A 23,146-nucleotide genomic window follows, 5' to 3' on the forward strand; every position below is an offset into this window, starting at 1 on the left:
GTTTATCAGCTGGCGCCTAGTCTGGAGTCAAGAGCTGGAGATTTCTATCTGTGACAGAACTTTGAAACTCTTGCAGGACACTTTCATTTCAACTTAAGGTAACTTGAGTTTATAGCTTTGGCTTTAAAGATTACTAATGATTTACTCATTTCCTTACCATTTAACCAGAGTGGACTTTTTCCCAGGAAGGGATCTGTGTTTATTTAGGGCCTTTGTCTGCGGAGGGATTAAAAGGCAGCCCACCAGCATTGTGAACTTGATGGTAATAAAAGGTCACCAAAACACACCATAAAAACATTCTTACCGTGGAATTAATTATACAGTGTAATTTTACAAAGCAGTTCGGTTACTCCATCCCTACATCCCCAATTCTTAAGCATTTCTTTTAAATTAAAGCTTTGGTACAATTCAGGTTTTTGAAAAAAATATTTTGCTTCTGTTTTGATTGTCACATAAGGAAATTGTCACATGCAGTTAATTGCTTAACATTTTAAAGTTTTAAAATAAGAATGATCAGTTATTGTTATACTACAGGATGAATAACTTGTTTAGGAAGAAGGCAGAGTAGTCAAAAGGGGTGGTTGGTGTTTCAGGCAACAGCTCAATTTCTAAAAACGTAAGCCTCCATTAGGAGTTTTTCTGTGCCACCAGGTGGCATTACATCCAAACCTGCTTGTGAAAAAGGGAGGATTAAAAAAAACATTCTTTTTTGTTCAAGAGAGGTCATAATACTTCTGGAGTTTTACTTTTGAAGTTGACTTAAAAATACATCTAATATTTAGGTTGATGAAATGTCTCCAAGGAACTGAAAAGATTTCTGAACTCTGCAAGTGTTTGCTTTTCGGTGGTTAATACTGAAATGAAAGTAAATTAAAATGTTGAAACATTTGCTGAGGATTGCTCCCCCTGCCAACTTTTTTTTCAAGTAAAACGAGCATTTAACAGTTGGTTTTATATATATGTATATAAATATAAATATATATGTATATAAATAAATAAATATATATATATTTGGTTTTGGTTTTCTTGTCTAAACACTCCAGAGAGGATTCTGCCTATAAAAACCCTCACAAATATTGCAGAAGTCCCCCAGGGCAGCAAATCTCTGTCCTCCCCCTCTCTACACCAGCCCCAGCCCTTATAAAATAAAGTGTCAGCAGCTTTCACTGTATGGGAATTTTTAAAAAGAGGAAAGACCTCTGAAAGTTGCAGGTTGGTCCTTTTCAGAGGCCTGACTAGGTTAGGTTCCTTAGGCAGTCTATGTTCATGTCTTAAAGCTGTTTTGGGGAAAGTCAGTTCTTGTAGTTTCCTGTACTGGTTTTGAAGGAGTCCTGTTACAGTCATTTGAATTAGCTCATTTCAAGAAAGTGATAAGGTAAAAGCAGAAAAAAAGGCTCATTATAAGTTTTATTAAAAAGATTTTTTTCATTAAAATACATAGTAATGTTCTATTTCTATGAACCCATATATAAGTTAATAAACTACAGAAAAATTGTTTAATACAACTATTCAGGTGCTACATGTCAGAATAAATAAGGTTCAGTGTACATCCTATCGATTTTTATCCTTTTAAAAAAATGTGTTCACCATACAGAGAGGTGCTTGATACTTAGCTTTGATTTTTTTATCAAAAAGCTTTATGAAATATTACTCGTTTTATATTCTCACCTCTTCCTTTGAAGCTTCTCAGTGTGTACAACCTGATTAAGAAATGTATATGTTTTCAAAGTAAATGTTTGACCTCCCACCTTGATGTTTCTGCTTTTAAACACAGAGACACACACACAAAACACAACCCTCCCCTTCCCTATACTTTGAATAACTTGATTGTAATTTGTGTTGTACTAAAGCTAAATACGAAGAACCTTTAGTATTACAAAGAAAACTTTGTTTTAAAAATTATGAAAATTTCACGTTTCAAAGTCTAGACAAAGGGACTCATGACATTTGACACTGAATATTTTACTTTTAAACTTGATACAACAGCCTGCTTCTTAGCTTTGTTGTATGCTGATATTTCTACTTATTTAACATCAAAAAGCTGTAGTGGTTTTTCTTTATAGATTGTGTCTGTGTTCTGGAATTGCCTCCTGCTGTCCATGAATTGCTCCTTGGCTTGTTTTGTAAGAATTTCTCACCAGGGTTTTTGTAAGCTATGTAGCCAACATTAAGGGGGAAAAAAAGAATTTGATACAGTAGGACAGATTAGTAAAAATTATACTATTTATAATTATAATTGAGTCAGCCTACTGGCTCAGCATATCAGTTTTATGTAATAAACACATACAAATCTCATGTAATATGCAGAGGTATTTATAATTGTCTACAATGACTATTTTTCTAGTTATTTCTAAAATGTTAAATGACTTTTTTTGCTGAAGTTCTATAAATCTACTTTTTCATTTAAAAATAATAGAAAAAAATCCTTACTCGTTAGGATGTGTGTAATTTAGTAATGAAGCATTAAGATTTTGGCTTCTCTCATTTCAGTTGGAAATAGTATTGGTGTAAGTGAGTGTTGCCATGGGAACCTCCACATAGATATAAAAGGCAAGACTGTCTAAGTGGAGGAGGAGGGGCGATGTACTCAAATACCACTGGGCTAAATGATTTTTTTATGTCTGTGTTGGGGTACGTGTAGGAGGGAGCTAGGATGAGAAGGGAAGAGAAAGCAGTGCAGAAAGTGAATATTAAAAGTTAAAACTGCGTGCCCAAACTTCTGGAGTCTCATGGGTGGAAGTGTTTTAAAATTTAAATGAATAAAATGTGGTTCTTAATTATTTATATCATTTGCATATGTTGGGGAGTCTTTGCATTACTTCTTTTGAAACTATGTTGATAGAACGTGTTTAACTTACTTGATTTTTAGATAAAATATGTAATTGAATGAAATTTGTTGGTTGGAAAGTTAGGATTTCAATCTCTGAAGTGGCTTTAATTATAAATTTTATTAAATAGTTTAACATAAACTATAAACTGCTGACTAGGAGACAGTTAAATGTGGTTTTCAAAGAAAAGCTGGCTTTTAGACTTCATAGTATTTTTAACATTAGATTTTAAAAAATTAAATGATTTTGTACTTTTCCATAAATATTGGTCAAGGAAACAGTGACTTACTGTATCTGCATGTATAATACTGTATGGTTTTCTAAAAAATATAAAGAACGAAAACAGCAAAAGCAAGCATCAAGTCCTTTTGTATCCTTCAGGAGCACATGTGTAGCTGCTGATAACGATGATCCGAGAACAATCAGTTTAACTGTATGTAAAATATTTTTGTTTTTTGTATATTTATATTACCAAAAAAAATGAAATTGTGCCGAACGTGAGTTAATATGGTAAAATGCAACATCATCATTGCAGTTTTTACACTATGATTTCTGGTTGTCAGATACATGTGTAAAGAAGACAAGGCATTAACCTGACAAAAACTGTTTAAACTTACCTTTTTAGTTAGTCCAGAGAAAAAGTAAAGCTGCCAAGGTAATAAAACATCCGGAAGTTTTTAAATTAAAAAGAGTAATTTAAATTAAAAAAAGGGAGACGGGAGAGAGAGGAGAAAGAGGGGAAAAAGACTGCACGCTGCTCCCTAGGCCTGTCCGTATCTGATGTAAATTAACCAGCAGTGGGAGTGTATTGTTTCCAACTCTGCACAAACAATGCTGGCATCTTCTGGGGGCTGGGTGGGTGTTGGGGTAGAGAGAGGGTGTTGAGAAGTGAACTGGAATGCAAAGAGTTTAGTCATCAGTGGATTCTGTGGCATAAAAAACAACAGGATTGAGAGTAAAGAAGGCGAAAGTTATGTTTGCATATCAAATTAATCAAGTGAATCCTTCAAGTAGTGTGAAATAATTCATAACTGTGAGAGAATGCTTAGTTGTCAGTAATCTTCAGTCTTTTTTTTTTTTTTTCTTGAGACTGAGTGAGGCCCTTACACCGTAAAATGTTCAGCAACCAAGATACACCATACCCACTTTCAGTGTGTGCTTTGGCGTATGATATCTGCTTAGTTTTAGACTTGACTTCTTAACAAAGAGATGAAGAAAAATTTTATTTCTTGGAAAAATAGACAAGGGGGGTAAAAGTTCAAGTTTATAAAAAAAAAATACTGAAGAGAATGAAAGTAAGGGCAACAGCATCCGTGTTGTTTTTCTGTTTCAGTTTTTGTCTGCTGCTCTCCCTACCCCGCTTCCTTGGAAAAAACCTGATAAGCTTAATGGAGTGGAAAGCATTAAAATGCACACAGCTTTATCAATAAGTGGATTCAAAATATTTTTAATCACCTTAAAATGCAGAATTTTTTAGAAGATGGCAACTAATATTTAAGTATTAAATATTTAATATTAAGTACCTTTGGTGTGTCAGGCAATCATGCTAGGTGGTTTGTGTATTTTAAACCATTTAATTCTTGTGGAACTTCATGAAATGCAGATTGTCTTCATTTTTTTAGTGAGGAAGTTGAGGCTCATTTAGGAAGGGACAATATGACAACATGGAATTATAAAGACTTTATAAAGATTTTAGGTTAGAGGATTTTAAAATATTATGAAAGGAACAGTACCTTCAAGTTTGGAAATTCTTTTGGTTGCTACAATAACGAAAAGGCTTTGGTTTGTCACGGAAATACTTTTTCATGCAGTGACACTCTCTAACCCCTACCCCATCAAAATATAGGACGAATTATTAGTTGACTTTAAAAGGCCACGTAAGGAATTTAAAGCAGTTTTGCTTTTGGTCTTGAATCTAGTTGACTACAAGAATAAAAGGGACAAGAAAATGTGGAACCAGAAGTAAAAACCAGAAGTTTTAAACCTTCAAAAATAACTTCCTTGAAAGATTAAAAAGAGCCAAAGTGTATCTTTTTAGCTATATGGTTGAAGTATGAGTATACAGGACAGTTTTACATATGTTTACTCTTTTAGCTCATTTTAAAATTTTTATTTTCAAAAATAAATTATTTGGTTAAATGTGCTTTTGCAACTTTTTAAATACCAAAAATCGGCCTTTACAGTAATACTGAGTTTCAGTGTGCACGTATACTTTTTTAAAGAATGTTTATAGTATTCAACATTAAGATTTACGACTAACAGTGTATCAAAGTTTATTGCCCAATAATAATAAAGTACAGCATTTAGTCTAATTTGACATTACAGCTATCATTGTATGTTTTACTGAAAGAATTATAGTGTATTGGGAATTGATGGTTTTTATCCTGTCATATTTTTAACCCCTCTCAATAAACACAGTTCTTCAGTCATATTAAGAGAACTCTGTCCCAGCAGCTTTTATAGAAGGCCTTTAAGAGCAGTGTGGGGTGCGTGAGTGTGCATCTGTGTCTTTTAATAGTTTCATTCTAAAGATAACTCGGTGAAAGATACTTTCTATACCTAATTCAGATTATGTTAAAAAAAGAAATAAATGAACGAACAAACTCATACTCCTCATAGTTTAAGTATAAAACACAGGTTTCATTGAAAGCCATAAGAAAATCTGATGTTTGTGACATTTTGCTTTATCAAATTTTCTCTGAATTTTGTAAAGATCAGGTATGCTGAAATGCAAAATGCTAGTATATATTTGGGAAAAAAAGCGAACCTCACCTAACCTTGGTTTTGCACATGCTAAGAGTGAGAATTTCAAGTGTTCAGTGTTAAGTGTCTGGTTTCATCCTCATAGATTTCTAGCTCCAAACATGATTGGCAGCTGTTTGGAAAGGAGAGTGAAGGGTAAGTAGGCCCTTCTTCCCCTTCTGTTGGTGGGTTCTGCAGGAAAACAACAAACCAGCATTCTGTTACTACAGCTCAGAACACTGAAGAACAGCCTTGTACCAGTTCCCAGGTTATTTTGGAAGTTGTATGTGAAACTTCTTTCATTTCAGTTTGTTCTTATTCTAAAGATTCCCAGCTTGTTGTCTACCAAACCATTTCCAGAAATGCTTACTAGATGGATTGCTGTGAAATGAAAGGATAGAAAAGGCAGAGTAGAGAATACTGGCCAGAAATTTAAGGAAGAAAAAAAAATTTTTAAGGAGATTTTGACCCTGATTTTTATTGGGGTAGAGTTCCAAGGGAACAGTGATTATTGCTGGTCAGAAAATTGTCTAACTAGGTAGTGATGAAAATTGCAATTTAGCCAAATCTTATTTTTGTGTGGTTTTGCTCTCTTTTCCTATTGTTGGTTGTATTAGAAGGGACCTTTAGTGGGTCATCTGATTATGGCAAGGTCAAGGTTAGCTTTGCCTGACTTCAGTGATGTTATCTTTTCTAACCGCAGTGGCCTATGATAATGAGATTCTTCATCAGGAAAAAATGAGCAATTCTGGATCTTTATCTGTGTTTTAAGTGGTGATGTGTGTTTTGAAGATTGAGGTTGTGACTTTAAAAGGGTGAACTGGTACTTCAGGAAATATGCTAATGTGAACATATGACAGTGCTTTCATGAGGGGGAGATGGTACGGGAAAACTAGTAATGAGAGCGAAGAATAATAAGGGACCTAAAAGAACAATACCTATTTCTGTTTTGTTGTTGAAGGGCAAGAACTCGGGAGTTTGTATGTATTGTCAATTATATGTAGATGTAAAGTTAACAGTAGTAGAAAAACAGCTCTATAATGATACTTCTGATGTCCATGCTGAAAACCCCTTGTTAAGTGTATTTGCAGTACAGTTGAACACCGGGATAGACTTCAAATAAATTCCAAAATAAGGGGTTGTTGACTTCTATTTTAATTTGTAGTATGTGTCATGTGGATATGAGGTTGACAACTGGGGAGTGAATTTTGGAAAAAAGTACTGTGAAAATGAGCTGTTTGTGGTTTCATGCCCTAACCATTTACTATTTCCCATTTATTTTCCACTGAGAATCATAGATGTGCATCTGTGTGGATGTGCGTCTTTGGCTGTCCTCTCCTACGCTGCCAAAACAAAATCTCAGCATCTAAGAAACAAGAGGTTATTTTTCTCTATTATATCCTCCACATCTTATAGTTACTTAAACTCTGAATTTTTTTCCATTGGCAATAAAAATAAAGGTGATATACCTACCTATGTCTGAATTTTAAATGATGAGTTTTTTACATGACAATACCACAGTGTACATAGTTACAAAGAAAGGAACAGCAAGCATCTACTTATAATTTTTTCTGCAAACCTTTTCTGAGGAAAAACTTTTCTCAAACCTCCCTCCCAAAAACCCCCCCTGATCTTTTGAGTAATTGCTATTTAATTTTATTTGCATTATTATCCTTCCTCCAGCTTAATTTTAATTATAATTTAAAAAACTAATACAAATTATAAATGTAAAGAATTCAAAATAATGAAAAATTTATCTAATTGCATCTGATTTTTTTCTGTCTTTATTGAAATTCCTTTAAGTTCCTTCCTTTTAACTGTACTTTGAACTGAATCCAAGGATGACATTTAATTAACTTTTTTTCCTCTGGACCCCAAACCACAGCTTTGACTATCATTGTTATTTATAAACTCATATAACAACACAGATCTTTGATACTGTTTGTGTTCTGAAGGTCTACTTAATGATTCCCTCCCAGTAATTATCTAAAATGGGTGGGATCAATCTCATCTTCTCTTAAGGTGTTCTGTACCTAACCTTTGTTTGACAGGGGCGATGATGTTCTTGTATGTCCAGTTTGAGTTGTACCTGCTTTGTCTTGGAATTGCTTGTAAGTGGGCATACTTTTTGCTTTTCTTTTCAATGTTCACTCTATGTAATTTTTGAAATGAAATGGTGGTAAAGCTTGTGTGGGAAAGAAGTTCTTGTTTCCTGTCTTTGTTGGTACTTGTGGGTTCCTAATCTCCTAAGAGCCTTGGGATGTAGATCTGTACATCACAACTAGGGCTGGGTAGTTTTTATGGCGAGGAAGAGGGAAAAAGATAGTATTGAAGCAATTCCTGTCTAGGTCTGCACAGTGCAGATTGCATTTCTCTTTCAGTGGTGTTAGGTTTATGGCCCTTTTTTTGGAAAGTGCTGTTAAGTGTTTGGAGGCCTTTATCTCTCTCTGTTTTGTTGTAGCAGATGGAGTTGTCCTCTTGTGGTTTTGCTAGGTATGATAAATGTTGTGCTAAAACTGCTTGGTGGAAGTTTGATCTGGAAAGATTACTATTTCTTTCAGTTTCCTGAAGAAAATGGAATCAGAGTATTCAAACTATTGAGCAAACAAGCCCATCAGCAGATCAACAATAATAATGTGTATTTCTCACTGATGCTTGTAAATTTTCCCCTTCCTTTTAAAAAGGTTTAGGAATAAAAGCTAGAAATGATGGTCCGTTTTGTCTGAAATAATATAAATGGTGAAAATAGTCAAACCTTTCTTCTCTGAGCCTACAGGGAGAGATGGCTGCATAATGAGGATTGTCCCTATTTTATAAAAGAAGAATGAATGCAAAGCAGTTACGCAGTTCTGTGTTCACAGAAAGATTCACGGGACAGTGTTGAAGTCTTATAGCATAGCATTCTTAGTTTATTGCTAAAAAGACTTCCTTGTGTATATTTCTAATATTCTAAGAGACATTTCCCTCTTTGGCTACAACTTTTTTAGTTTACTTCTGATAAATTTTTTTTGACTAGTAGTATTTTTAGGTAATTGTGTACTTCTAATAGCGTTTATGCAAATCTGTGGTTTGTCTACTGGCGTTGAAAGATACTGGCCACCACCTCGCTACTGCATTGAGATAAATGTTTGATTGATTGAATCCTCCTTACAAATAATTTGTTACTAAAAACAGGCAGGAAATTCTAATCAAATTACCTGGCATTTGAAGACAGTTTCTTTCTTTCTTGGGTAATTCTCACTCTAGATTAGCTGTAACACAACTGGGAGTAAAGTTGGAGCCTGAACTGAGTCTGTGGGGCAATTGGCAAATTTTTATTATCCTCACATTTCAGTTATTTGCGTTAATATTTCCTTCCTTACATTAATATAGAAAGTTGAAAATAGACTGTAGTTTTTGATCTGAAACTCCCTCTTTCAGCCCGTCTGTCTTTAATGTTTTACCTCTTATATATTCCTAGCTTTAATAGTTAGGAGCAACATAGCGAAGCATAGTAACCGTGTCCACAGTCTTAAGCCCGTCTTTTTACTGGTATTAGGGGAAAGAATCAGAATGCTAGGCGGTCTCAGTGGTACCTGGAGTGCACACAGGTCTTTGTGGTTACAGCACCCATGGTATGGGATGAAAAAGAATCCAGTTTGGGGGATTCTGGCCATACCTCCCATCATGATGTACCTGTTGGAAGATTATTGACTTGCAGCATCATGTTTTTCATGTTACTGAGGTTGCTGGGAGACTCAGAGCTAAGGTACCCAGTAGTAATCATTTTCCCCCAGCATTCCCTTTTTCCATGTGGTTTCCATTCTCATTTGCAGCTTTAGCTTACCACATATTTATTTAGTCCATACTACTATCTGCTAGGAATTGGGAATACAGTGGTGAACATGAGAGACTTGCTTTTCCTACTCTTAGTGCTTATAGTCCATGTGTTTGTGTTATCAGCTATCTAAAAATCTTTTTTGGAAGTAAGGATATGAATCATAAATACAGACTCATAGGGCCATAAAGTTTTTCTTAACATTCGTCTCTCTCTTTTTAAAATCTTCCTCTTCTTCCGTGTATTTGTATTCCTGCCTTTCCTTTCTATTTTTTGCTTATTTTTCCTTCAGTTTATTAAAATAAAATGAAGACTATTTCCCTTTTCTTCTGAAAGCTTCTGTATATTGTAATTGAAGACTGCATCTTAATATTTTTAAAATATTTTACTGCATATATATGTATATGCACACTTGTTAAAAATAAAGGAAATCTCTTTTGCAACTTTAAAAAAATGTAATTTAATATCTTCTAATATGTAATAGATTTACTTAACACTTTTTAATTACTACAAACTGTTCTATTATGTGGACAAACTTCTGCTATTACAAAAAAGCCACTCTGAATATTCTTGAACATAGGACTTTTCATGTATCTGCAAATTTATCAGAGAAGTTCTAAGAAAGGGAGTTGCTGGGTCAAACAGTACACCGAGCTTTTTCACCAAAGTTTATACTTCCACCAACACTGTAGGAAAGTAATTATTCACACTCTTGCCTAAACTGTCTTTACTTTTTTTTTTTAATCTGATAGTTAAAAAAGGTCGTAGTGTGGTTTTGATTTTTTTTTTAACTATGAGTTCGTTTGAACATTTTAAGAATGTTTATTGACCGTTTATTTGTTTTTTTTTCCAGTGATTGCTTCTTCCTGTCCTTTAGGCATGTTTTTATTGGATTCATTCATTCAGCAGCCGTTTGTTGAGTACTTAGAGTATGCTGGGCACTCTGCTCGGTACTGATCTTTTCTAATTGATATGTATGAGTGTCAAATGCTCATTCATTTATTCAACAAATATTTATTTACTGTCTACCATGTACTAAGTACTAGGCTAGGCCTAGGAAGACGGAACTGAGAAAACACACACACATACACACTTCTGCTCTTACGGAGGTTTTGTTTTTAATGAAGGTGAATGTGTAGGGAGAAAAATATTTTGCAAATATTTTCTACTCATTTGTTGTTTCATTATTCATTTTGTTTATAGTACTTTTTTTCTTTTAACTTTTTTTTGGGGCAGTAGGTAATTAGGTTTGCTTATTTGTTTATTTTTAGAGGAAGTACCGGGGATTGAACCCAGGACCTTGTGTATGCTAAGCATGAGCTCTACCACTTGAGCTATACCTTCCACTCTATAGTACTTTTTGAAATATGGGAGTTTTGAATTTTTTATGTTGTTGAATTTGTCAGTCTTACCTTTTATGGCTTCTGAGTTTTGGTCCTATTTTAAAAGGCCTTACCCTCTCCAAATTATAAATTTTTTTTTTAATTTGCACATTTTTCTTTTGGTTATTTTATGATTTAATTTTTAAAAATTTAAATCATTGATTCATTTGGAATTTATTATGATGGAGGGAATGAAGGTAGAGATCCAAATTACTTTTTGTTTTAATTCACTTAGTGAAAAGTCCATCTTTCCCCATTAATTTCAGTTACCCTTTTAATTTCACACGCTTAATTCCACTATGTATTTGAGTCTCTTCCGAGCTCTCTGTACTCTTCTGTTGGTATCTCATTGTTGATTCTTTCCTAAGCAGTACATTTTAACTTTCTGTTGCTTTATTTTCCTTTCTAGGAGGATAATCTTCTTTCATTGGTCTTTTTTCCCTCTTGGAATTCTCCAGACCACTTTTGTTTATTTATTGTTCCTAATAGACATGAGAGGCATTTTATCATGTTCCTCCCAAAACATTCTGTTAATATTCTGATTGGGATTGCACTGAGTTTATGGACCATTGATACAGTTACAAAAGTAAGTAAGATTTACACATTATGGATTTCTTCTTCTGTGTCTCTTCTTAGGATTTTAAAGTTTTCTTTTTGTACACTGAACATTTCTTGTACAGTTTATTCCAAAGTCTTTTTATCTTTGTTATTGTTGTTGGTGAACATTGGAGCCCATTCTTTTTGTATATTTCTAACTTGCTGTTTACACATATGAGAAGTATTGATTTCTATATATTCATTTGAATTCTACTTCCTTTTTGAACTCTTTTACTGTTTCTTATAGTTTTTTAATTCATTCTTTTGGGTTTTCCAGGTCTAAAATAATAATTTTGCTTCTTCTTTTCTAAATTTAAGATCTCTTATTTTTTTCTTACCTAACTACACTGGTTAATACTTCCAGAACAGTTTTGAATAACGGTAGTGGTAACAGGTGCCCTTGTCGTGTTTCTGACATTAATATGAATGTTTTTATGGATTTGATCTCAAATATAATGGTAGCTTTTGGTTTGAGGGTGATTAAAAAATATGTTAGGGAAGTATCCTGTTATGTTGATTTTAATGGGCTTTCATTATTCATTTCCTCAGCAAATATTTATTATGTTTCTAGTTTGGGTCAGGCACTATGTTGGCACTGAAAGTGAGCAATCAGAATTGGCAGTCCTTACCCTCACGGAATTTGTAATCTAGTTGAGGGGGGACCGGTGCGAATCAGATGATCACAAAGAGTTGTACGGTATTTTTCCTACTGAGATGCAGTGGGGGTACATTTGTCTACAGGACTATATAAATAAGGAGATTTTCTTGGAGGTCAGAAAAGTCTTGTCAGAGAAAGTAGCCACTGATTTGTGACCTTTGATATGGGAGTTTAACTAGGCACAGGGGAAGAACATTCCGAGCAGAGAGAGAGTGGCGCATTTGAAGGGGAGCATGATAACGCTAAGGAGAGATGTTAGGCTGGACTCAAGACCCTGTTAGTCATGCTGCTCATTTCTTCTCTATGCTAAGAGCAGTGGGAAGCCATTGAAAGTTTTAAGCAGAGAGGCAGCATGGTCAGATTTGGATTTCTAAAAGATCACAGTGGCTACAGCATGGAAAACATTTTAGAGGCAGGGTGAGGGTAAAAGCTGGGAGACTAATAGGGAGGCTGTTGCAATAGGCCAGGCACATGGGGCTGGTAGTTTGAGCTAGAGTTGTGGTTGCAGAGTTAGAGAAAATGGAAACCTAATTGTTTATTTGGGTTGTTTTCCTAAAAGTACTTAGGTTTAGGCACTACAAGAAGTCAGCTTATAAAATCCACCAAGAATAACTCATAGGATGGGGGGAGCCAAGGGTAGGTGCAGCTTTTATATAAATAATCCATGCTAGTCCCAGTGGTTTGTTTTAATTGTTTTTCATCCTTGTCCTCTATTTTTCTCATCTTTCCTCTTTTTGTTTGCTGACCTGAAAATCCAGTCTCTTTCTATGAGACTTCTCATCTTTATTCTTCAGCATCCTTTCATTCAGTAAACATTTATTGACCACCTCCTGTGTGTAGTGTTTTCTGCTGGGTGCTGGGAAAAGAGATGAGTGGACCCTTAAGATCATCATAACATATTAGGTGAGGCAGATGCATATTCATAAAACAACACATTGTGCTAAATGCAGAATGCAAAACATGCAGAATGAAGTTATTGATCCTTTTGGGGGCGTCTTATGGTTGGCTTTTTGGAATAGGTAAGGTCTAAATTAGATTTTAAAAGATAAATAGAAATTTGCCAAGGGAAGAACAGGCAAAGGGAATGTAGCATGTGCAAGGACACAGAAATGTGAAATAGCACAAGGTGTTTGCTGAAATATGGCTGTTTGATATTTCTGGTTGTAAATGGAAGGGGAAGTGGCAAGAAATAAGATGGGCTGGACTGGCAAGACCCTCACCATGAAGTTTCTTCCAGAATCACTGCATTCAGAAAAGCATTTGTGTTGACTGGGGAGTAGAAGAGGCTAGCATGAGAAATTAACAGAACAATATATTTTGTTTTTGGAAGCCCATGACTATATTTACCTCAGCTAATGAGTTAGTTGCTAGATTAAGTTTCAAGAAGGTAGATTTAGTTGTATTTTGTAGAAAATACCATTTTTGTAAATGCCTTACACTGTATCATCTATAAACACATGCAGATAATACAAATATAATTAAAGTGCCTGTGTCATTCATGGGAGGCAGTCAGAACTTGCAGTGGGCTTGGTGGTATCTGAGTGAGCTGAGAGGGCTCAGGTCCTCACCAGACTTCTAATTTACTTTCAGGGAAAGACTTGAGGTTTGTGATGAATCTTTTAAATGATAAGTTTGATTGTACTCAATCGAATTTATATAATGTCTCCATTCAGAAAAGATGAAAGCTAAGCTTATAATAAAAAACTTAACCTTAGATGAGACCATTTGATACCAAAATATGTTAGTGTTATCATTTAAATCACTTATGGAAAGGAAAACTAAGGTGGTTCTGTTGCAGTATTAACATTTTTCCTGAACTGTTTTCTCCTCCTGTTAACCATTTCTCTGTTCCTTGAGAGAGGCATTCAAGCACTGATACTAGCAGTGTGCCTCACTCAAAGGCTGGAAATATAATCTTACTTAACTGTTCCTGGTAGTATATTCTAAATATGATAAGAAAGTACTTTTCCAATTCCAGGTGCTAGTATTATACCCAGACTTTGAAGAAAGTGGTATTACTAGTCTGCAGAATTAAGTGAGATCCTTATCTAGGACTATGAAGGAATTAACAGGTACTTTCAGAATGCTCTGCAGCCGAGGTGTAGATAGAGGTGAAGCTCTAAAGGGATCAGATGGGTGGTAGTTAAGTAATAGCAGATGTTCCTTTTAAAATCTGCAAACCAGAAGTCTGTTAAGAATGGTGCTTGTTTTTTTTTGCTGACTTTGTTCTATGAGAAGCCTTTACATTTGTGCTTTATGCTTCTGAAAGAATCAAGAAACTATTCAGATGATTGGAGACCAGTATTTTTCCTTTGTAAAATAGACAGATTTGCATAGAAAGGAAATTCTTATTTACTAGTAGGGCAGCAAAATACTTAATTACAGTATGAAAGTGAATTGAGTGTAGTGAAAAGAACACTCAGGTTAGGAATCAGATGACAGGCTTGAGTTCTGTTGTTTTCACTACCTGTGGTGTGGCTTTCGGCAAATTACTTGACTTCTCTGAGCCTTGACTTTTCTGGGTGTACATAAAAGTGGTGAAAGTATTAGTACTGAGTATATATATGTTATTTATTTGGGGCTTTAGTGAAATAATGTGTAAGATGAAAACTCTTACTGGTTTGTAAAAATATAACCATTGAATTTCCAGAGTGACCAGATTCCTTTCTATAATGCCATTTTTCAGGCCTCTGTTTTTTTTGTGAAAATCAAATATATGAGATTTTTGTCTTTCTTTTTTTCTCACCAAAACTCCAACTTCAGGGTCAGCTTTACCAGAATGTACTAATATAATAAGAGTGGAAGGATACATATTGCTATTTATTTGGGAATGTTGTATCCCAAATCAGAACTCTGATTCTGATTCACAAAATGAGACTTCTGGAGCTTTGAGGAGCAGCAGCATGGTGTGATGGAAATTTCATGGGGTCTGGATTCAGGATTTGAGTTCAGGTTGCTTACTATTTGTGCAGACTTGGGCAAGTTTCCAGAAGTGAACCACAGAATCTCTGCCATAGAGAAAGCTGCTCAGAGAATATAACTCTTTTCAGTTTAATTTATATGCAGAGAAGTATTTCCCCAGATTATATTTTTAGTGATTGTCTTACAAGTGGTAGATTTCCATTTTTCTCTTAGTTTCTACAATAAGCTGGAGGCAATGAAGTTTAGAGTCAGTTTTTCTGCTGCATACTAGCCATGTGACCTTAAAGTCATTTAACATCCCTGTACCTCAGTTTCTTCATGTGTAAAATGGATGTTTTGAATAGTGTCTACCTCAAAGGGTTGCTTGTGGGGAACACTGTTGTCCCTGATCCATAGTACATGCTCAATAGTGTTACTCTTATTATCATTAAAATCACATTGGAATTATAGCAACTTTCTCAACTAACATCTCTAAGGATCCCGTTAAACCCACTGTAAATTGAAAATATCGTATGTTGAAATGCATTTAATACACCTAACCTACCCAATGTGACTTAGCCTTGCCTACCTTAAATGTCCCCAGAACACTTACATTAGCCTACTGTTGGGCAAAATCATCTAATGCAAAGCTTATTTTATAATAAAGTGTTGAGTATGTCATGTAATTTATTGAATACTGAAGGTGAAAAACAGTCATCGTTTGGTACACGAGGGTTGTAAGCGTACCTTGTGATTGAGCGGCTGTCTGGGAGCTGCGGCTCACTGCCCTGCCCAGCATCATGACCAAGTGTCTAACTGCATATTGCTAGCCCGGAGAACGTCAAGATTCAGAATTTGAAGTACGGTTTCTGCTGAATGCATGTTGCTTTCACACCATCGTAAAGTTGAAAAATCTTAAGTCAACCATCGTAAGCCAGGGACTGTCTGTATTAAAGAGAAAAGGGTGAAATTCTCATTTAGTCAAGAAGAATTTGAGCAGAGTAGTTTGAGTGAATACAAGTTACTGACTTTTCTACTTTGTATATAAAGATTTGGGGGAAATAGTTTTACAGGGGAGGAAAAAATGTCTTTTTTCATCTACCCTCCTAGGTTTTCTGCCTGAGGCCCTGTAAATGAGACTGACAGAAGACAAATTAACGAGAGAAAAGCAGCATAAACATTTCTTTAATATCAGTTTTATGAAACAGGGAACCTTTATAAGAAAATGAAGGCCTGAAGAAGTGGTTAAACCTGATTGTTTTTCTACCAAGTTTGACAGAGTGGAAAGTCATAAGAGAAACCTGATAGGACAAAAGGGTGTGGGTTAAGGGTAGTAAACTGGGGTAAACGTAGCAAAGCCTGTTCTTCCAGGTTCATCTGAGTCTCTCTGTCTTTGGAGATAAGGATGCTCCTTTCTCCTCGGTATAGGGAGGGCACCTCTCACATGAGGGTCTTACAACCTCCTTCAGGGGAGACGGGAAGATCTGAGTCCTTCCTACACCTGCTGTTTTCAAACTCCTCCAGCTTAAAATATTCAGTGTGTCAAGGTGCCATATTTTGGGATAGTGTGTTCTGAACCCCATTGCCACCATAAAAGTTAAAACAACTAAAATAAACCTTAGGTTTCTCCTGATCAAATTATAAGCATTTTAATGATTTCTAAATGTAGCAAATGTACATTACTTGCCCTTTTTAAACTAATTTGAATGTATAAATAGAAATATAGCTGATAAAAACATTTCATTAGATAAAAATAAACATTTCTGATACTACCTTTATTTCCTTATGTTGTCATTACAATGTTTTTTTAAGAATGTCATTACTATGAGACAGCTATTTGTTCATACAGATGCAAATAGTTTCTAATTTGTATACATAATATATTTATAGTTTTACATACTTGAGTGAAATAGTTTGTTTTCTATTTCAGTTTTAACTTGTGTAAATTTTTTTTGGAATTTCGATCTCTCAAAAGTTAAAAGATACTTGATTTTTAAAATCATTAAAAATGAAGCATTTGAGAAGCACCTCTTAAGCAATATGACCATAGAGGTTTAAAGCCAAGCATGTAGGCTTAAACTATTCATTTTCCCATTTGATCAAGAACAGAGTAAAGCAGTAAAAATAATTAGAGAATATTTTAAAGTACTGTATATTTTATTATATATATTTAAAATACTATATAGGCTGATATAAAAATACTATATAATGATATTAAAATACTCTATATATAGTTACCAAAATATCTTGCCTTGTATTTACCTTGGACTATCTTTCCTTATTTTCAGGTTCAGTTAGGCAATGAAGCAAAAAAAAAAAAAAGACCAAAATCCCCACCCCACCCCCAAACCCTAGTAATCCTCCCTCCCTCTACTTGTAGGCTTTAAACCTGAAATGCACTTTAAATTTGGCTTGTGCCTGGCCAGCAGTCTTTTTATTCTTTCTGTTTTGCAATTAAAAATGAATTATTTTCAGAGTAAAGATTCTAAGCATTCCTGTACTAGAAACATTCCTTGGGGACTGAGGTCCAAATATCATTCTGTTACCTGTTTTAGCTAAATTTTTGTTGGGATTTGTATCATTGCATGATTCATAAACATTTACTTAGACTCTCTCCGTCCTAAATTGGTATATGCAGACCACAAAAACTGCTAGTTTGGAAGTAAAACTGTTTGATACTGATCTATTTCTCTTACCTCCTCCTTGTTTAAAATGCCTAATTTATTAATGACATTACTCGAGTGAGACTCTTGGAAATGCCACTTTAGCCTGGTGAAATCTTTTCTCAGTTGTTTCTTTGAAGGAGTTAGAAATAGTTAAATGCCTTTGAATACTCACATCCCAAATAATCTTCAAATTATTGTTTAGTTAAAATGAGTTATTAAAAGAGAAAGAAACCTAATTGAAGGGGGAGGTGAAGAGGGTGCATGCAGAGGAGGGAGGGTGAGCATGTTGGGGGGTGCCTGGGCTGGGAGGGTGGGGGAGGGGGGAATATAGACAAGGGCAGTGAGCCATCAACATGAACTTCGGCTGTTGAAATTTCTTGTCACTTCTTTCCTTTTTATTTAGAAGTGGATATTAGTAAAAGTACTACTACAGCATTTTTCTCCTAATTCTTTTTTTGGGGGGGTGGCAGTATAACTTGTTATACTAGATTGTCCTTTCAGCCATTAAGATTTAAATTTCACATTTCTGGTAGTAAAATCATCTCTGTCAATGTAGTAAGGCTGTAGCTTTAACACCACTTCATGTCTGATTAGAAGGTTTTCTTTCATAATTAATTTCCCTCTGAGCTCTTAGTGGAGAACAGTAGCCCACCGCAGAGAGGTTAGAATTCTGTGGACTTTGGCTGTTCAGCTTTAATGATACAAGGGAACAGCAGAGCAAGAATAAATGAGGTACTTTTTGGTGAGCAAAAAATGTGAACTGACTGTCAGTGTGAGCTTGGTTCTAGGAGCAGTTAGGCAGCAGTAATAGGGCACACTTGAGTAATTGAATTTGCATAACAAGGCTTGCCGAGGCGCTCTGACAGGCGCAGAGATTTGTCTAGCTAGCGAGCTCCAGATGGACGTGGCCACACAGCAGCTGGGCGGCACGTTGCTCAGCGTGGACAGCACCGCCCAGACTGGCAGCTGGACCCTGGTGACCGCAGGGCTGTGGCAGGCCAGCTGGTGGCTTCTGACAGCCAGTGGCCCTGTTAGAGAGCCTTTCATAATGGCCTGTCAAGGTACGGGACCTGCAGGGACCGGCAGGAGAATGTCACAAGTCACCAGTGAGGGTTGTTAAGCTGAAAAAATCTGTCCCAGGGAAGTAGAGGTGATCACTGTTGCAGCCACAAAGCTAACACCTCCCAGAGTGATTCCCCTCCTTTTTGAAGAGGACAGGCTTTTTTTTTTTTTTCTTAAAAACATTTGCTCTAGACTTCAGTCATTCTGGATTATGTTGTATTCTTAAAGCCTTGAAACCAAGTTGGCCACTTTCCTGAGAACACATGTTGACTGTCAGCTGGGATGGAAGAGAATATTGTTTTTTTTAATGTTTTCCCTCTGTCTTTGCATATTGGCAACAAGGGCATTTTTATTTGGGGGAGGAAATCAGTGATGATTTAATGATTTATCTTGGATTTATTGCTCACAGGAAAAACAATATGTTTGAAGAATAAACTGCAAACAAGTGCGTGAACTGGTGTGCAGTTTGTTCAGGCCACTCCCCTCCTATGTCCAGGTGGACTGTGTTTATATGGAAGAATTCTATAACCACCCATCTTCTCAGATTAGAACAGACATGGAAGAAGGCCAGCTTTGTGCTCACTATTAATAAAGTTTGTATCTGTGTTCTTAAATGGAGAATTTTACCATTTTATAACACTTTCACTTTAGGAAATCATGTAACTAGACAATACAACTTTTTTTAAAGGCAGGAAAACTCAGAAGCATTTTTCAGTAAAATGAGAAACTTGCTGTTACAAGCCCCAGGCTCATTTACTTTTACTACAACCAAATTCTAGTGAAACAAAACAATTCATACTGGAGCAATGTGGACTTTATGGCAGTAAAAACAGTCCAGAAGGTTACCATTTTTAATCTTTAAATTGGCAAAGATACAGAAGTCTGTTCTTAGCCAAGGCAAGGAGAATATGTAGCCTCAAAGACTGCTGTTGGGGATGTAAATTATTTCAAGCAATTTAGAGAACAGTTTGTCTGGATGCATCAGAAGCTTAACAAATAGGCAAAATAATTTGCCTAGTAATTCTGCTTCTAAGAATGTATCCCCCCAAAGTCAGAATGTACTTTTAGCGTTGTTAAAAACTGATTTGCAGTGTGCCATCCATGGACCCCCAGGGGGCCCATGAGGTCAAAATTATTTTCATAGTGATACTAATATTACTCACAGTGAAAAAGGAATGCCTGATAAAAATACTGGCCCTCAGTGTAAATCAGGACAGTGGCATGTTCTTCACTGCCACATGCGTGCAGTTTCACTTAAGAATGGCTTGATGAGGCAATACAAATGATTACTTTTATTGAATTTTGATCTTTGAACATGTGTGTTTTTTTATATTCTATGTGATAGAATGGAAAGCGTACAGAAAACACTTCTGCTACTATAGATATTGTGGTTGCTGTAAGGAAAAGTACTTTTGTGATTGAGTTGCCAGCTGAACTATCTGCTTTTCCATGTAATATCATTTTTATTTAAAAGAGTGCCTGATAAGACATTTTATAGAAAAAGAACAAAGTGAGCGTGTTACTTAAAGTGTTTGTTGCCAATGATAAAATTGGATCTTTCAAGCAAAAATTAGAATTTTAGAAAACTTATATCTGGTTCTATGAGCCTGACAGCTTTTTAATACTAAAGACTTTTGTGATGAGATTTATGGTGCTATTAAAGAATGTGATTTCCTTATATAACATATTGGGAATTTGGAAGATCTGCATAACTCACTGAACCTCTATTTTCCAAAAGACTATTGTATAATGCTACAGAACTATGCCTGGGGTAAAAGAGGCATTCAAAGTATAACTTAGACATGTAGATTTTAATATAACAAACTGAAGAAAGTTCATTGGTATGCCACACTGCAACTGGCTTTTAATTTTTTTTTTTAACTGAAGTATAGTCAGTTTACAATGTTGTGTTAGTTTCTGGTGTATAGCATACTGATTCAGTTATACATATATATATTCCTTTTCATATTCTTTTCCATTATAGGTTATTACAAGATATTGAATCTAGTTCCCTGTGCTATACAGTAGGACCTTGTTGTTTATCTGTTTTGTATATAGTGGTTAGTATCTGCAAGTCCCAAACTCCCAATTTATCCCTCCCCACTCCTTTTCCCCCTGGTAGCCTTAAGTTTTCTATGTCTGAGTCTGTTTTTGTTTTGTAAATAAGTTCATATGTGTCATTTTATAAGATTCCACTTATAAGTATTAACATATGGTATTTTTCTTTCTCTTTCTGGCTTTCTTCACTTAGTATGATAATCTCTAGGTCCATCCATGTTGCTGCAAGTAGCATTATGTCATTCTTTTTATGGCTGAGTAGTATTCCATTGTGTGTGTGTCTGTGTGTCTGTGTGTCTGTGTGTACACCCAACTTCTTTGTCCAGTCATCTGTCGATGGACATTTAAGTTGCTTCAATACAACTGGCCTTTAATAAACTACCTTTTGTCAAACTGTTGGTTAATGTCACAATTATCTGAAAAGGTTCTTAAAATACTCCTCCCTTTTTCAACTACATATCCATATGAAGCCAGCTTTTCTTTATATACTTACACCAAAACAATGTGTATCTACTTCTACATTCAACTTGATGTGAAAATCCAGCTGCTTTTTACTAAGCCAGATTTAAAGAGGTTTGCAAAATTGTGAAACAGTGCAACTCTTCTCACTAAAGTTTTTTTTCTTTAGAAAGTCTTGTTATTTTTTCATAAAAATAGGTTAACATGTAATGGCTTTATCATTGTTATTTTTAGGTGAATTAAGAAATAAATATTTTAAAATTTTTCTCAGTTTTATTTTCTAATATAGTAAATACTGGTAGACATAATCCACATAAGCAAAAACTTTGGGGTCCTCAATAGTATTTAAGAAAGGTTAAAAACCACTGAGTAATGATTACTTGGAAATAACCCAGATGTCCAGTTGGAGGGAGCTAATTAAATTATATAAGAGTCAAAATGTTAAATATTTGACATGAAAAATATCTACAGTGCTTTTTAGGTAAGAAAAGCAGGTTATAAAACAGTATATACAGTAAGATTCTATTTTTTTAAATTATTATATAATATGTTTATTTCAAATTTATACTCTGACACTAAGGTATTAAGCAGTTTTCTCTGGGAAAAGAAGGTAGAAGAAGTTCTAAAAAAGTTGTAGGAATGTTAGGCTGCATCATGAGATAATTGTTTCTAGGGGGGAGGGTGTAGCTCGGCAGTAGAGTGTGTGCTGAGCAACTATGAGGTCCTGGGTTCAATCCCCAGTATGTCCGTTAAAATAAATTAATAAACCTAATTACCTCCCCCAAAATAAAAATAAATAACATAAAAAGTAAAAAAAAAATGAGATAATTGCTTCCCCCTTATTTTAAAAATCAGGACAATAACTACCTCTCGGTCTGACTGAAAGAATGAAGTGAGGAGGTAATACCTGGCATATGATAGTTGTTCCATATATTTACTTCCCTCTATCATTTCTCTGAGCTCTAAAATTCTGTACACTAGCAGTGTATTTGTGACATTCAGTGACTAGTAAATCTTCCCTTGAGGTCAAAAGAAGGATCCTTTGAAAACAGGAAGAGGATTATCAGGTGACTATCATCTTATTTCTGTGAAAGAAAAATTTGTGGACTAATAGCTGTAATACAGAAAGTAGACAGCATCATGCACATGCCTTTTGGTAAAGATAGGTAAGGGAAACTAGTATTTAATGAGCTGCCATTACATAGTAAGTCCTCAGTCAGAGCTGGGTGCTTTACAGACACTGTCACATCTGATGTTCCCAACCACCCCGTGAGGTAAGGACTGTCGTCACCTCCATTTCACTGATGTAGGAATGGTTGAACAAAGAAGTTATGGAACATGTTCTTAGTCATTTTGGAGGTGGAATAAATTCAAACACTAGTCTGGCTGACTGTAAGGTTTCTGCTTTTAACCTTATAATATGTTACCTCTAAGAGAAATGAAAACTGCCAGATGAACACAAGGAACAGCTAGCCTAGCTCCTTACTCTGCGGGGGAAAAGCCTGGATTGATGTTGATAAACTTCTAGATCTGTGGGTCTTAAAGACTCATTCCCCAGTGTTCAATTAAATTAAAATGACCTAGACAATGTGCTCACTTCAGCAGCACATATACTGAAATTGGAATGAGACAGAGAAGATTAGCATGGCCCCTGCACAAGGATGACATGCAAAAATTCCTGAAGCGTTCCATATTTTTTGACTATATTTCAATAAAACTATATATGCAATAAATAAATAAATGAGAGAAAAAATAGGTAAAACACAGTTATTGGTACATCATAATCACTGAGTAAATGGAAATGATTTATTATAATTCTGTGGTCAAGTCAGAAGTTTGGGTTCCTGGTTATAAAACTGGAAAAGAAAAAAAAAATCATTGTGAATTCATAATCTCTTACTTGAAACTTTCGGAGCCATGTGAGTTTTTTTCTTTTAATAAAAGATAATACCACACACACACACACACACACACAC

At 35.2% G+C, this 23,146-nt stretch overlaps 1 protein-coding gene and 1 non-coding gene across 2 annotated transcripts in view; both read left to right on the forward strand.

Annotated features, from left to right (window-relative positions):
* HIBADH (3-hydroxyisobutyrate dehydrogenase) overlaps positions 1 to 23,146 on the forward strand; it is a 95,915-nt gene that overhangs the window by 26,563 nt on the left and 46,206 nt on the right. The window lies entirely within an intron of this gene.
* LOC116278825 (U6 spliceosomal RNA) lies at positions 22,760 to 22,868 on the forward strand. The gene has a single exon (XR_004188183.1). It is a non-coding gene; the product is annotated as a U6 spliceosomal RNA (small nuclear RNA).

The sequence above is a fragment of the Vicugna pacos genome, chromosome 7 (genome assembly GCF_048564905.1).
Source record: "Vicugna pacos chromosome 7, VicPac4, whole genome shotgun sequence".
In the NCBI taxonomy this organism is placed as follows: domain Eukaryota; kingdom Metazoa; phylum Chordata; class Mammalia; order Artiodactyla; family Camelidae; genus Vicugna; species Vicugna pacos.